Genomic DNA, 16,343 nt, shown 5'->3' on the forward strand with positions numbered 1-16,343 from the left:
AAGCAAAGGAGGCTCATAATTTTTTATTTAATTATGGCTTTGTAGCTGGAGATTGGTCTCATGGGAAACATAATGGGAGATTAAATGGCAGAAAAGTTCATTCTGTATCTCTTATCTAAACATGTCCAGATCTCTCTCACATATGAGTTGTTTGTAACAGCGCTGACTTTTTTTTAAATAAAGTTGAGTATGAGGGGAAATAAGAAAGGGTCAGTTGGACTCAGCTTGACCTTTTTTTTTTTTTTGTAAAATAACACTTGTGTGTTTGGGAACAATGAACTAAATATGGACTTCAGTCAAACAAAGAGAGATTCAAGGTTAAGGGGGAGGTTTTTGTTGTATTATGCAATGCTCTGGGATAGTCTATTGCTGGTCCTCGCAGTGCAGATGTAGCCGTGGCTGATTATCCATACTCCCAAATCTCTTTACTCACCCGCACTGTTTGGTTTCCAAGAGAATGATTCTCCAGTGGCTGATTTATTTCTGCAGAAATGCGTGTGTGAAACTAACTTATTTTACAACTGTTCAGCATTGAGCATCCTCTTCCCTTAGCAACAGGCAAAAAAGGCTTTACAGAGCACACAGTATACCACTGTAGGTCTTGTTCTTTTTATAAATGTATTGTGCACCATGTAAAGACGTTATATCATGCAATAATACTTCAGTGGACATGAGGATAGAATCCAGAATGAAAGTTATGGAGGGAAAATTAGGTGTGGGACGTCCCCTAACGTCACTGAAATGGAAACAGAAAAGCAAGTTTTAGAAAGAAATAGCCCTGAGTTTCTGTAGTATTCAGACAATTTTACATTAAATTCTTAATTTGGCACAGTGCCCTAGTTTGTGCTGTAGAGAGTGAGCAGCTAGCTTTAGAGTAATGTAAAAAACCAGCTAGCAGTGAGTACACGCTGTATATCATGAGACAGTGGAGGGAAAATACATGGGTCAGGCATAAGGTAGGTGGCAAATATCATACTTCATAAGGGAGGCAGTTCTGTATTTCACATGCAGCGAACTGGGTGGTTCCCAAAAAAATCACAAGTTGTCTCAAAAAGTGTTTTGAGTTTGCCAGATGCTCCTTGAGAAGAATAAAATTGAAAGCAACACCTTGAAGGACTGTAACAGGAAATGGCATTGCAAAGATGCACCAGAAGAAACAGTGTGCTTATTGCAAGATTTGAATACTGATGCAGAAGATTACTTAGGAGATATAAGGAGTTGGGGGGGGGGGGGGGGGGGGGAGGAGGGGGAAGGCAGAGAATTAGTTTCTATGCAAAGAACTGCTCTGAAATCCACAAGAAGGCAATAACCTTTTTAGAAAGGTCTGTTGCAATTGGACAGTGGGAAATGGTTTCAGGCTAAAAGGGGAGAGATGGAAAAAGTTTTTTTACAGGAGCAGTGGTGAAGCACTGGAACAGGTTGCCCAGAGACACAGTGGGTGTTCCCTCCCTGGAGAAAATCAAGGTCAGGCTGGATAGGTCTCTGAGCACCTGATGGAGCTGTAGGTGCCACTGTTCATTGCAGGGGAGTCAGAGTAGATGGCTGTTAAGGGTCACTTCGAACTCAAATGATTCCATGATTCTACGAAACAGATCTGAATGTCTCCTACATTTCTTGGTGAAAAAAAATAAAGGACAACAGAAAGGGGAACGTCTACAGTGCAACGTGCAATAAAATGTCTAGTAAGAAGGAAGAGAGAAATTATACTTTCTGATAGCAAACATCTGAACCACCCAAATAGTGGATCTTCTGGAAATCAGGGACGTTATCTGGCTAATTATAAGCTGAGATGGGGAGAATTCAGTATACTTGGAGGACAGTCTGTTACTTCAAAAAGCAAAAGAACAGAAAAGGAGGGGACTATTTTAGGTTATGAGAAAGATCAGATCAGTAATCATGGGTCTTTCTTTAAACAATCAGGATCGTGGTTTACACAAAAACAAAAGGAACTGAGAGATCTTTGGGGGAAAAAGAATTGAGAAACAAAGAAAAGACAGTGGGAGGTTTTGAATGAGACCACCTGAAAGAGGCGAAAGTTCAGAAGCACAGTAGGTTGTTGATATGGCTCCATCAGGAACTCCTTAAGGATCTGAAAGCTGAAAAAGAATGTTAAAGATGAGGTTCAGAACGAGTGAATAAGGATGGGAACTAAAAGAACATGGATAAAATCAGAAAAGCTATTGTAAGAACACAGAGGAAATGCAAAAAGTCTAGCTACACACTAGAAATCAGAAGAGAGAGACTCCTTAGAAGGAGGAAAAACACTGCAAAAAGGGAGAAGTCTAGGTGTTAGTTGTTTAACAGTCTAGGTGTTACTTGTTTTACAGTTTGCAAGAATTTTTAATTATGTTAACATCAATCATATAATGAATCAGATGCTAACATCTGGGGGGGAGGGGGGGGGGGGAACCAGGAGGTCAGAAAGGGAAAAAAAGCATGTTTAAAAAAAAAATTAAGTTGTGTATCATCAAGTTATGGAGTTCACTGCTAAGAATGTAGCTAAAGCAACCTCAGAAACAGGTGATTCTTTCTAAGGATTCGTGGATGACCTTGTGAATCTCAGAGGAGACACTCCCTCCAATGTTCAAAGGTTAGAGGAACAGAGAGCATAATCTTCAGCCCTTAAATAATTTAAATATGTAGATAAATTAATTAAGATATTAAAAGGAGAATTCTGTTGGTGTCTAGAAAAAACATAATACCAAGGTCACCAAATTTCCTTTTCTGACATGATCGCCAACAACCTGCATATAGGTATTGCAGAAATAGTCTCTGCAAGGTGACCTGATGCAGACAAGACTTCTTATAAGTATGCTAGGGAAGTGAGGTTTAGGTAAAACATCCACAGTGTCATATGCATCTAGCTGGAAACCTTATACTAAGCATTCTTATCAGCAGAGGCAGCTACTTAAAGACAGGTACTATAAGCAGGACCTTTTCATCATATGTGAATGACATCAAAGTGAAAAGGTTGACATGTGCTTGGGCTACAAGCTCGGAATTCAGTGTGATCTTGGGAGAGTGAAGAAATACAGTGAAAAAATTAGCAAGATTAAATTCTTCAAAGACATGTTGCAACAGTCCTTGTGAAATCCAGGCAACTCAGACAGCTGAGTGAATTGCTCTCTGGGGACGCCTGTGCCTCTGCACTGCAAATAGATGAAGTGCAGGGAACTGTGCAGACAAAATGATTAGCTTCTGAGTGGCTTTTGTTAGGTGAGATACATTCCAGCTCTGAAAGCACAGATATGAAGTGGAGAATAGTTGTGGCTGGGCAGCAGTTCAGCGGGAAAGATCTCAGAATTACAGAGGATCACAAACTCATGATGAGTCTAACGTGGTGTTTTGCAGAAGAAACAGTTCTTATTCTGGGCCATACTAAACAGATTGTTCCATAAAGAGACAGGAGTATTTATTCACTCTTTCCCCAAATTAACAAGGCCGCATCTTAAAACTTGTTCCCAGTTGTGGAGTGAGCACAGGAAGAATCAAGAAGGGAGAGCATCAGAAACCATCACCCGCTGATAGTGCCTTCAACCTTGCAGCTGTATACTTCTTTAGCACAAAAACCTTCTGTCAGCTGCATGATTCACTTCATAAAATATTACTGGATATTAAAGTGTTCTAGTAAAATAATTTATGTAACAGAGAAAACTGGTGTCTGAACTATGGAAACCAGTTGTAAAGAGGCAACCTTGGCTTCCCTACACAAGAAAACTTCCTCCAAAGACTAAATTTACCCTGCTTGAAAACTCTCTGGCTAACTCCAGAGCTGATCTCTCCAGCTCAGGGAGAAATCTATGCATGCAGATGTTGCAGATAGGGATGAGCTCAAATTACTGCTTTGTGTCCTCATGAAACAGTAGAATGAGGCTCTCAGAATGCAGATCTCCAGAGCTGTCAAACTGGCATCTCACCATCATTACACTTGCTTTATAATTGGTGGTAGAAAATATTTTATTCCAAACCGTGTATTCTAGGGGTAAAGACAGAAGTCCGGGGATGCTCAGTGGTGTGTCAAAATCTGCTCTCAGCAATAGCCAAGTGTCTTACAGCTGGTCCCTTGGTGGGGTCAGCCTAAGGCCAGGGATTTGCTATGTTCAAAATTATCCATTCATCCTGCTAGGAAAAAGAGAGGAACAAGCCATCTAAAGAAGGTAAGGCTTTTACTAACCCAAATAGAGTTCCACACATGGACCATTGCCTGTGCTGGAAAAGTTAAAGAGAAAAGCAGCTACAGAGAGAGAGAGGAGGATGCCTGGTGCTGATGACATTACATATGTCATCTGGAAGAGCTGATGAGGGGGCATTAATTGCTTTGACACATAAAATTGCTGAAAGCTTTCAGATCTGAAATGCTGGAATTGGATGGGAATCCTAAGAGAAGTTGCCGTGCTTTGGGTTTATTTGGATTTCTTCCAAGGAGCATTTCAGAATTTTGCAGTCAAAGACTTTGAAATATCTCTCTTCACACAGCAATGGCAGCCATTCCCTCTGTGAGACACGATAAGCACACAAAGCACTGCAATTTTGGATTATTCATTATCTCAAACAAGCTGCAGAGAAAATACACACTGTGCCAGCTCATCAGCTGGTGTAAATCAATACAAATCCAGTGTTTCCCCCTATGAAGCCCACTAAAAGCACTAGAAGTTATTTAACTGACATTTTTGCAGTCCACATTTGTTTATTTCATACAGCCAAAAAGCAGGCTAAATGAAATGTTTGTATACAATATAAAACCAGAGACAAAGCTTGCTACGGCTTTTAGCTTCCATTTTTTTTCCTCGTTGATGCTTATCTCGTCGTGGAGGATGGTGGGACTGGCACTATGAAGATAATCCTGCTTCCTTGGGGCAGGGTGCTGAAACCTTGCTATTTGTGTTTCTACAGCAGACTCTGACAGGTTTTCAGCTTCCTGGGAGCAGTGAGAGACTGCAGTCTTTCTCTTCCCCTATGCTACCCAAGCATAAGAGGAGCTTGTCTTTCAGATCAGCTTTTGAGAATAAAGTACAAACCTTTCAAATACATAGAATTATTTTCCCTATGAGGAGGAGAGGAGAGGAGAGGAGAGGAGAGGAGAGGAGAGGAGAGGAGAGGAGAGGAGAGGAGAGGAGAGGAGAGGAGAGGAGAGGAGAGGAGAGGAGAGGAGAGGAGAGGAGAGGAGAGGAGAGGAGAGGAGAGGAGAGGAGAGGAGAGGAGAGGAGAGGAGAGGAGAGGAGAGGAGAGGAGAGGAGAGGAGAGGAGAGGAGAGGAGAGGAGAGGAGAGGAGAGGAGAGGAGAGGAGAGGAGAGGAGAGGAAGAATAATGGAAGAAGACAGGTGTCTTCACAAAAATTTCCATGCCTTTTTCACTAAAGTCCTATTAATTGAACATTTCTCCAAGATCTAAACATAACAAAGTAAAATGAGTAAAAGGAAGATAACTAAGCTCTTATTCACCAAGGCATTCAGTAACAAGCTAGAGTCAAAAGGCATGATATGACTGCACATTTTCAATTGTAAAATATAAACTCGGTTGTTTCAAACACACTTTTAGCATAGAATTAGAAGGAGACTGTTGCAGAGACAATATTTGTAGTTCACTAGATCCATTCTAGAGTTTAATCCTCATGTAAATCTAAAACTTCGCTCTCTTATACTGAATTACTCTCATTTTACATCATGGTTCATCATTTTAATACAATTGATATACAAAGTTAGCACTCCTTCAGTTTACGTACATGTGATTCTCATGTATCAGTGGCTCTCCCCCGAAGCCTTTTCTGTTGATCTGATCCTTCTCCTAGAAGGTAAGTTATCATATATTTGAATAGTCATGTTTCATAGTCTTCTACAAACAAATAACTTCAATGTAATAGTTGTCAAATATGCAAGAACATGAGTTAAATTCTTCATAAAACATCTGTTCTTTCAATGCTGAGCTTTAGACACGTTAGGCATTTAAACAGAACATCCTGTACTGGCCAAAGTAAAGAAAAGAAAAAAGTAGTTAATATTCTTTTTTTCTATTGCCATATAATTGTACAGCATATATTTTCAGTCTATGGGAATATTTTTCAACATTTTTTTTTCCTTTTTTAAGTTAGTGGTTAATATCAATGATTTTTGCAGAGCTCTCAGTAGCAACACATTTCCCAACATATGAGCAAATTACTCATATGGCCAGAAATGAATTGAGGCAGAATTTGTGGCTGCAGATATGTGAATATGGATAACAAATGTGAAGGGTGACAGGTTTCTTTCTTCTGTTCCACTCTGTTTTTGAGCAAGCTGCCTTTTTGTCCATGGAATGTGGGATCTGCAGTTGTTTTGCACATTTCTGTGTAAATTATCCTGCTTCATCACAGAAACATTCAGTCATCAATTTAGAGAACTATGGCCCATGTGATTTGAGGGTTAGCAATGTATAACCTGGCCAGAAAATAAGTGAAAGGCCTGAGGTTGACACTGAGCCCTGATTATTAACAGGAGGGGAGTACACTCAGCACCACAATGACAAAAGCACACCTTGGTATTAACCACACTGTGTTGGTTGTCTTGTTAGGTCTTCGCTGTTTTCTCATTTAGACTATCAACCCAAAATCAAGCATGAGAATGGCTGTATCCAAACTAAAGCTAACTACTAAAATGTTCTTTCATTATATTTATTTCAATGTCAGGTCCTGGAAAATGAACATAAATTCACAGTTAGTCATAGAAACAGTCATGAATTCTCATTACTTTTTATTATTATTGTGAACTCAAGCCATATCTTCTAAAAACGTGCCCAAAATTAGTTTTCTCACTGTGGAAGCTGAATACTCTTGGTCCCTAGCTTGTGTGTCTATGGGAGCATCTGTTCTTCCTAAGAACTGATGTCACTGACGCTAGAATGATTAAACCTTTTCAGAGCTTGGCCTCTCGTTATGATTAGTTTAGAGAGAGTTTGTTCATCTTTCATCAATCTATAAAACACACAATATACACAATCTATACACACGCAACCACGTAGGGAGCACAGAGCTTGCTGGCACAAGCAAGTGTCCTTCCACACATTGCATGGACTATATAAGGACAAAGAAGCCATATACTGAAAATCTTAACTGTAATAATTGCGATTAGTAAATCAACTATGTGAAGGAAAATAAAGTTCAAGAGCCTTAGAGACACTGGTAAATATTTCCCCACCCACCCCATCTTGCTCGTTACTGAAAATCCATGAGAACTGTCTGACTGGAATGCTTTGGTTTGAAGCCTGATTGAATCTTGGACAAGATGCTGCACAAAAAGCATTTTCTTCCAGCAGCCTACCAATCATGCTAACAGTTGTTGATTTCAGATTTATCACTCTTCTTAAAAAGTGAAAATCTCTATCCTTACAGCTTCCAACACTAAGAAAATCTGCCAGAGGTAAGCGACGTAGTGAAGATAATTAGGACTGAAGGAACTCGATTCTATTTTTAATGAATTTTGATTATGTATACATATGTTTATTTCCCTATAGATCTTCCTGTTTTATTGATGTACATCTTTCCACCAGCAGTACATAACAATCTTATATTTTAATTCTTCTTTTTTTCTCTCTAGATCAGTTATAAGGGTCACAATTTATAGCAGATTCATAAATAAAACACAATTTTATGTCATTCACTTGTGTATTGCCAGATAAGACTTCAGGAAAGAATACCAGTTGTCTACAAGAGCTGCATTTCATATGTTTTCAACTATTCTTCCTCTGTAAAATTTCACATATTACCAAAGGCATTTTTAAATATTTTAAATGGAAGGGGAAATGTCAATGATCATTTACTATTACAGGTTCATATAAAATCTTCACAAGCCTTTTAAAATTGAAAATCTAATACAGTTGATTTTATCCTTGCTGATATCTGAGTTTGAATGAAAGAAGCCCAGCTATAAAGTTAAAAACAGAGCAAACGACCAGATTTCACAAAACATGAATTGCTACAACCCACATGTCCATAAAGAATGCTTCATTCCAATTAAAACTGGTGGAAATGCCTATTATTTTCTCAGTGTAGAGAGAGGCAGGGGAGTTTCCTAGTGCGATTTTAATTCTTTATGAGAAAAATACATTGGTTAGGCTCTGAAGTGAAACTGAACACTCTGTATAATGATACATGATCAGTGTACCACTAGGTGTTAACTATTTTTCAGATGTCTCCTCTAAAAGTATATAAAATTATAAAGGCTATGTTTTCCAAATCAAACCCTGAAATCTAGCCCAAATTTGGCCACTCAGCAAAGTATCCTGCTGTTACAAATTTTTAGACTCTTTAGCTCCCTCTTATTTTCATAAACAGAAACTGCTAAGTTTTTTGCTTAGTAAAACTCATGGAAAAAAAAAAAAACCACACACATACACACAAACACACACACACATTAAAAAAGTACAACTATTAAATAAGACAAAAGAAATTGTTCCCATTTTCTGATTTTTTCAAGAAAATGTCTGCTTTGACACCACCACCACCCAGAAGAGAAAAGTCATAGAGATTTTATAAAACTTTATTATTAGGTTCTTAGTATTACTTTACTTGGAAGGCACTAGTGTACTATAGTGGTGGTTACATCACCTTAACCAAGACGTAATGCAGAGCTCTCTGTGACCTGAAGTGACCAAATGCCAGGACAGAGCTGCAATTTGGGCTATTTTTGTTTACAAGTGGTAGCATTTCAGTAAGATTTTCCAAAAGGAAAAGAGCTATTTTAGCACGCAAAGTGTTTTGGGCTAGGCTGGTAATTACCTCATCCAACACAGATACAAAAGCAGCTATGATGAGAAGTTTCACAATGTTCCAAATGCTTCTCTTTATAAGCTGTTGTAAACTGGATTTCTCTCAAGTCACCTGTAACCCAGACCTCCCAGAAGTCCCCTTTCCTGTCTTGCAGATGGGTTCGTTTCACCATATTGACATGAGGCACCTGTTTTGGGCAATTGTCTGACACTGTAGATCCACTTGGTCACTGCTGAGCTAAGAAACCACAGGAGGAAAACTTTCTAATGCTGAAAAACATGTTGGCTCTGAAAAGTATTCCAGTTTTTTTTTAAAGAAAAAAAAAAAGAAAAGAAATAAAGCAGGAGATGAGCTTCACCTGCAAACATTTGCTGGGCAAAGCACTGTATTTTTCTCCACTGTGTTACTACTTCCACATTTAAGTACTGTGTGAGTCACCACAGAGCTCAGGAGAAGAAGAATTTCTCTCAATGTAAAATCAGCCTGCATTACACAGTGTATAAAAGGCAGAGAACGAGCTAATTCTAATTTTTGAGTACAAACATAGAGGGGACCCAGCCACAGCATTTCTCCTGTATGTTTTTCATCCTACCTCACACATCTCCTGTGTGCAGGACTGAAGGTAGGGAAAGAGCTTCATGTCCTTTCTCCCACCTCTGGCTATTTAGAAAAGGACAATGAAAATTACATTTCAATTTTTAGCAGTAATTCATGTGACTTCTGGACTTTTCCTTACAGAAATGGGCTCTGTACTTCTTAAGAAAAAAATAAGGAAAATCCCCCCGTGTTTTTTAATCATTTGCAGCAACTAAAAACTGAAGATCATTATAAACATGAGGCTTGGCAGCATGCTACAGACCCTTTCCCCCTCCAATACAGATGATGCTGGAGGGCTGATCCATAGGCTTTCTATTTTGGGAGGTGAAAGAAGGTAGTCACTGGAGCGCTATTAAAAACAATTTCTTCAAGATATTTGCATCACTTAAATAGGTCATAAACAAAGGCAGAAGCAGTATTTACTGTGCTATTAAGGTAAACAAAAATAGAAACCCACAGGTAATTATGAAACAGATTGAATCTGGCAGGTGGGTTCCAGCAGTCTGGTTTTGATTTCCAAAAGAAGGATTAGAGCCAAGCTATAGACCTGCCATAATAAATTAACTATATTCCCATACTTACATGGCTTGTTTCTTTTCACTTCTACTTTCATTTTACATTAGCAGCATTTGGTGCCCTGATCTAGAAACAGGCCTCCTCATTCCCTAATCACCTCTGAGCCCAGAGTTGGTTTTATGGTGGAACTACAGCCACTGCAAAGCAATCAGCATGGGGCCATCCTGCCAGTCCATACCCATGCAGCACTGAACCCTGGAACTGGCATCCATATGCTGCTTGCAAGAAATGGAGAAGCTTTGCCTACATTTTTCAGAGGAAATAGCTTGTCAGTGCAGTAATGAGTCCCAAGAGCAGAAACTACAGGGGAAAAAAAAAAAAGAGATAGAGAGAGAGAGAGGAAGAAAAACACCATGCAGATACTATGACTAGACCAGACAGTGCTACCACTCAAGTGAATTGAGCACAGAGGGTCAAAGAGGAGGGGCAGGAGCTAGTTTGTAAAATACATTTAAAAGTGAGGAATAAATTTGATTTTCGTACCACACTCTAGAATATAAGCTTGTGTATCTCATGACATGATCTAGTGATATGGTGGTGACAGGTTGATGGTTGGACTAGATGATCTTAGTGTTCTTTCCAACCTCAATGATTCTATGATTCCATGCTTCTGTTATTTAAGGAATGTCCTCAGAAGTGAGAGATGGAGCAAAGAAGTCTGGATTTGCACATATCAGAGCACTGACTGCTGACCACAACGCACCTCTGGAGCAGTTTGCATGAGAAGCAAGAATGCCAGTGGCCCAGGACCCCGTGTAGCACCTCTTCATATTGATATACACACCCAACCAACCAATTGCCAGGGTTTTGTTCTGAGTACTCTGCTTGGCTCAAACACAGCAAGTGCAGGAGTGACTACCTACACTGCAATCGCAGCTCGGCTAATAAGCTCCACAGTCCCAGAGGTGCTTTTGACAATAGGTCTTAAACTCTTGGAGCACTGCTGTGCCCTTGGATGTTCTACTCATTGGCCTTTTGGTGGTTTTTTCCTATACATGATCAGGCAGAACAACAGTCTGACCCTGCGGTCCCAGGTGAGGATCAGCAAACCTATGAGAAACAGTAGCACTGAGAACAAATGCAATTTACTCAGATAGTGAATATCCTACGCCAAAACAAGGAGCAAAGAAGATACGATTTACCCTTTAAACAGACAACTGACATGATCACCGTGCTGAAGCGCGTGTTGCAGCTTTATGTACATCTGCTTTGATTTCCTTTGCTTAGATTAGAATCCATTAACAAGGCCCAAGAGGTTAAAAACTGAGAAATGACAGAAGTGGATTACTACTGCCAATTTTCAGTAGTAGAGACACAAAAAACACAGAAATTGAGTTTTTTTGGTTATTTTTTTAATTTAAGTTTTATTACAGTTTCAGATTTTAATGGATAAATAACCTTTTGCGAAGACTGCCAAACGTTTTGTTCCATTTCTAATTTCACTGCTGTTGTTTTGGGTTTTTTTTGTTTGTTTTGTTTTGGTTTGGTTTTGGTCAGCAAGTATCAGAATTCAAAGGCGTGTTTAAAAATACAAATACATTTCTCGTACAAACTATGGTTTTGATAAACAAGATGCAAAACAACAGTGCTCTTATTGCAAAATCATCTGCAGAGGGTATCAGCCAAATCACAGATATTAAACAGTGTGATGGGATAAAATAAACATGTTTGGTTAGATTCAAAGCAATTTCTGAGCGATTTATTTATTTATTTATTTATTTATTTATTTATTTATTTATTTGTTGTGAAAGCTGAAATTGTGAAGGACGTTGGGAGAGCACCAAAAGAAAACATCTTCGTGAGGAACCCCAGTCCTTCAGACACTCACGTGGCTCTGCACCGTCTCTGCATATTTCTTAGGTTTCAGAAGGGAATGGAACTTGGTGAATGAAAGTGTCACATCACAGTCCTTGCAGCAAGCTGAAATAACACACTGTGGGAATAGGACCTTTTTCAGTAGGACTAGTTTCAGAGACTCTTTATTCACAACACCTTCCAGTCCCACTTTTTCATTAGTTACTATGGCACCAGCAAAGTTCCTGGCTGACCTTGGTAGATGAGAGCAGAGTACCAGACTTCCCATCGTGGTTGGCAGTATTGTCCTGGCTTTCCACAAGCTCACACCATTCTCTTAATATCTATTTAAATCTCTTGTGCAATACCTTGACTGTAAACTCTCCAAGTCACAGGGCTGTTCTTCTGCTGCATTTCTACTGCATCCAGTATACCAAGCTGTCAGTCCACAAATAGACCTCCTAGGTGATATGATACAAATACAGACTGTGGTCACCGCTGTCTTCCTGTCATAAACAACAACTTTTTCTGTTCCTGCTGTGTATGGAAGATGAGAGAGAATTTCTTTTTAAATCAGTGCTCAAAAATACATGCTCTTTTTTACCCAAAAGCATCAGAGTGATCTTATTTCAGTAAACCATTTACCACTTAATCCCATTTTAATAGGACAAGCTATGGTCTAGCAAGTAGGAAAAAAAGGGCATGTAGTAAATCACTGTGCTTGATGTAAAATGGTACAGGTTCCTTACTGTCTTATTTAGCTTTGTGGAGTCAGATAGAACCCAACGTTTCATCTTTGTGCCTGAATCTGCTTATGTTTAAGGAAGAAAATATGATTAATGCTGATTTTATTTGTACAATCCAAAGCACTGTATTAATACATGAAACTTATGGGTAAAAATCAAGGGTTGCTGGAACAGGTTGCTCAGGGAGGCTGTGGATGCTCCATTCCTGGAAATGTTTAATGCCAGGTTGGATGGGATCCTGTGCAATCTGAACTAGTACTTGATCTAGTTCAGGCAACCCTGCCTGCTGCAGGGGAGGCTGCAACTTGATGATCCTTGAGGTCCCTTCTAACCCAAGTGATTCTATGAATACATTATTATTATTTAACAGCTAAAACTGTGGTTAAAAAAAAAATAATAATAAGCAGTAGAGAAGAAAATTGTTCATCATGAAAGGAAAGAAATGTCTTCATAGAATGAAGTTCTGTGCTAGCACTTTCTGTTCATCTGAATAGTGATGACAGAGTATGTATTGGACCCACGAAGTCCCAACATAGTAAACTTTATCCTACCCGTAACATGGGAGAAGAGTTTAGATTTTCCATTGCAATGTAGACAGACAATAAGAACAACCTTTCTCTTTTTTGGGCTCACAGCAAAAGAAAAGTAGGGAAAATAACCATCTCAACACTGAATAAAAGACAATTGGTTTCATTGTGATAGATCTTACTTGTGTCTTCTAATATCACAATGAAGAAAGATGTCTTTCTTAGACTGTACAGGAAAGATGGCTTGGTTCCTCAGCAGGTTGACCAAAAACAACATAATTGTTCCAGCTAAAGTTGAACAATGCATTGTAAAGGAAATATAACTTTATCTGCATGGCTTTAGACTATATTTATTTGGAATATAAGAAGAAGCTGTCCTTTGTATTTTGCTTTGATAACTAATGCTGTTAAACACAAGCTCTTCTACTTCTCTCCCAGAAGATCCTGGTGCTGGTCACACTCAATATTGGGGTTGAAAAGATTGCAAGACTGAGCCACACAGTCATGCAGACTGCCAATCACAAGGTACATCTCTTTTGAAAGAATGAGTTTTACTGCAGAAAATAATGCACTAAATTTACTCCTAAAATAAATAAATAAATAGGAAAGGAAACGATTTATCTTTGTATCTAAAGCCTAAAATAACTATGAAACATTTTAATTGACCTGTAAGCTTACTATTGAAGGCGAATTTGCTTCTCCCTGACAACTCTTTAAACATCACCTATAAAAATTAGTGGTATGTCTCCTAACAAGAAAAATACAAAATAGAACAAGACAAAAGATTGTCATCAAAGAATTTCCACTCAGCAAAGCCAACTCTGAAATTTCATTGCACTTTTTCTGGTGAGGGAATTAAACTGAGGGACAAGTTTTGGAAACTTAACAGATGTTTCTCCTCACCTGAGCTAGTTGAACTTATTGCATGGGTGCTGCTACCTCACCTTACCCAGAGGCAGGAGATGCCACCCCGGCCGTGGTTGACAGCTGCATTTAAGCCAGCACATTCTTCCCCAGAGTGAGCTTGGCTGAACCAATAGTGCATGTATGGCTCAGAAGAATAATTCAACCCCCAAAATTTGATTTATTCAGTAACAGACCCACGTAATGTTATGAAAATCCTCAGCACCATACACTGTATTCCAATATTATGTTCATTCATATGAACTTGAGGCAGTGTATTTGGCTTCAGTTAATACTATCAATGTAGAGAAGTAATAGTAAGACAAGAGTGATCCTTGAGCTTATAATTAGTACTCAGGAACTCAGAACCTTGTCAAGACTATTCTGGTACCCAGTCCACTGGAAGAATTCATTACTAAAGTTATACTACTTGGTCACACATAGAATTTAAATATTCCCCTGAAGATGTCACTCTGTAAACACAACTAAAGCCAATGAATCAGTATTCCTCCCTTGTATGTTATTAAAACAGGCAAAAAAAAAGTGTTTCGCATTCTCTGTAGCAGCCAGACTACAGATCCCTTTGCAGGTCAGACAGTTCAGAGAAACAATTTGGCTTACAGTACTTTTGTTTGCAAGTTATTGTGAATAACTCCAGAGGAAGGGGAAGAGAAAGGAGCAAAGCAATGATTGATACCTAAAACTCCTCCCCACTCCTCAAAAGAGACAGTGATCAACAGGACGGAGCTCTCTAAGGGTGCTTGTGCATCTAGCCAAGCTCCTACAGGCTGTGAATGGATCTGTGATGGTAGCAACCACAAGGTCTTTCTGGGAGTAAGTGCTGTAGGAAGTAGGACAGAAAAAGGAGATCATATCTGACAGGTTGTTATGAGAGGTTAGTGCTTACTGCCCAGTGTCTTATTCATCTCATCTTCCTTTACAAGGGAAAACTATCAGAAGGCACATGCAGAATTTAACTGACAATATGATTGTTTTCACTGAGCGCTTAACAAATACGTGATTACAAGCTTCATGCTTTCTGGAGCACAGATAGTGAGGGAGAGAAAATTAAACCTAGAGTCAGAACTACAAGAATAAAACAGTGGGAGTTTTTTTACTTATTTTTTCCTGGGTAGGGTTGGATAAGGGCTATTTTTTTATTTTGTTGTTGGGCCAGATCCTTTCATCAACAGAGCTTCGTTCAGTTTGGTATATGGCCACAATTCTGCAGACTTCTCCTGCAATTTCCTCTAGGCAATCTTTTTTAAACTTAAAATATATAGAAAATAAATAGCTTACAGGCTTCAGCAGTTCTACTGTACTCATCCTTTTTTGTGGAGACGGCAGGATCAATTCAGCTGTCAAAAGGAGGGGGGGGGGGGGGGGGGAAAAAGCAATGCTTGAAATTAAATTCTGACTGCAACATGGGGAGTTTACTTTGCAGGGCAGTGTAAGTGCATGTTTATGTTTCCCAAAGATGCATGCTCCCTTGAGGAGATGCTACTGAAATGGTATTCATGCAAACAGCCTTCAGGGAATTGTCTTGAAGTTGCTAAGGTCATCTTGAAATGAGGCAGAAAATATACTGAAAGCGTACTGATCACATTTAACACATGGGAAATAAAAAAAAATGAAAAAAGAGAAGAAGTAAAACAGACCTTGACTGTTCTTCTCAATTCCCCAGACCAGGGAAGGAGATAGAAGGGGAGGCTGGGCCACCTGGATGCAGGCTTGAGAGAGAAGGCACCACAGAAGGCAGTGCATCACACAGGGCAGGTGCTGCCCCAGGAGCCTTTTCCCCACTAGACCCATCTCCTGCTGTCCATGGAAGTTGGCTTGGTGTTAAAGAGAGGAGCAAAAGAGCTTATTATTATGATGAGGCATTTTCACTACTACATAGCAGAACAAGTCAGACAGAGCTGTGAATGCAAAACTCAAGATTAAAGGAATGGCAGTGTTTAATGAATGTGGTGTTTAACAGCTTCTTGTAACACTGCTCACTAGAAACATGCCAAGCAACACACTGCTCCATTTCCTGTGCATGGAGCAGAACAAAAGTCTTTCCTTCACAAGTACACATGATCACAAGGTACCACCAAAGCCAAGCAATAGTTGATGCCTGAACTGCAAATGTTGGTCTTTCTGGCTTCAGTATTATTAACAGAGCTGGCTTTGGAGAGGCAGACACAAGGTAACTGCCAAGAGTGTCAAGCCACAGGGAATGAAAAAAGGGAGAGGGGGAGGGCACTGAGTTAAATATGTAGCACAAAGCATAAATCACTTGGTGCTGAAACCCCCGCATCTGTATTTTAAGCAGTTCAGGGGGTTGTGTGGGATTAAGTTAAGATGGTTCCATGGGCCAAACTTCCCCACTACACATTTGGTCTGAAGCTGTGTGAAGGACCCATGACTGGCTTCAATCTCTATGCTTCTTTTAAGATTTAGAAAGCCCTTAGTACA

The 16,343-nt window shown here is 39.4% G+C and overlaps 1 long non-coding RNA gene across 2 annotated transcripts in view; it reads right to left on the reverse strand.

Moving 5' to 3' along the window:
• Window positions 1-11,269: 11,269 nt before the first annotated feature.
• Window positions 11,270-16,343, reverse strand: part of LOC146761577 (uncharacterized) — a 75,702-nt gene continuing 70,628 nt past the window's right edge. For both annotated transcript variants that reach the window (XR_014944269.1, XR_014944268.1), the window contains exons 4-5: window positions 15,183-15,241; window positions 11,270-12,244 (exon numbers count right to left, since the gene is read on the reverse strand). This is a non-coding gene — a long non-coding RNA (uncharacterized LOC146761577). The remainder of the gene's footprint in view (window positions 12,245-15,182; window positions 15,242-16,343) is intronic.

Source organism: Coturnix japonica, chromosome 3 (genome assembly GCF_054131305.1).
Source record: "Coturnix japonica strain WE chromosome 3, WE-NBRP24, whole genome shotgun sequence".
NCBI classification, from domain to species: Eukaryota; Metazoa; Chordata; class Aves; order Galliformes; family Phasianidae; genus Coturnix; species Coturnix japonica.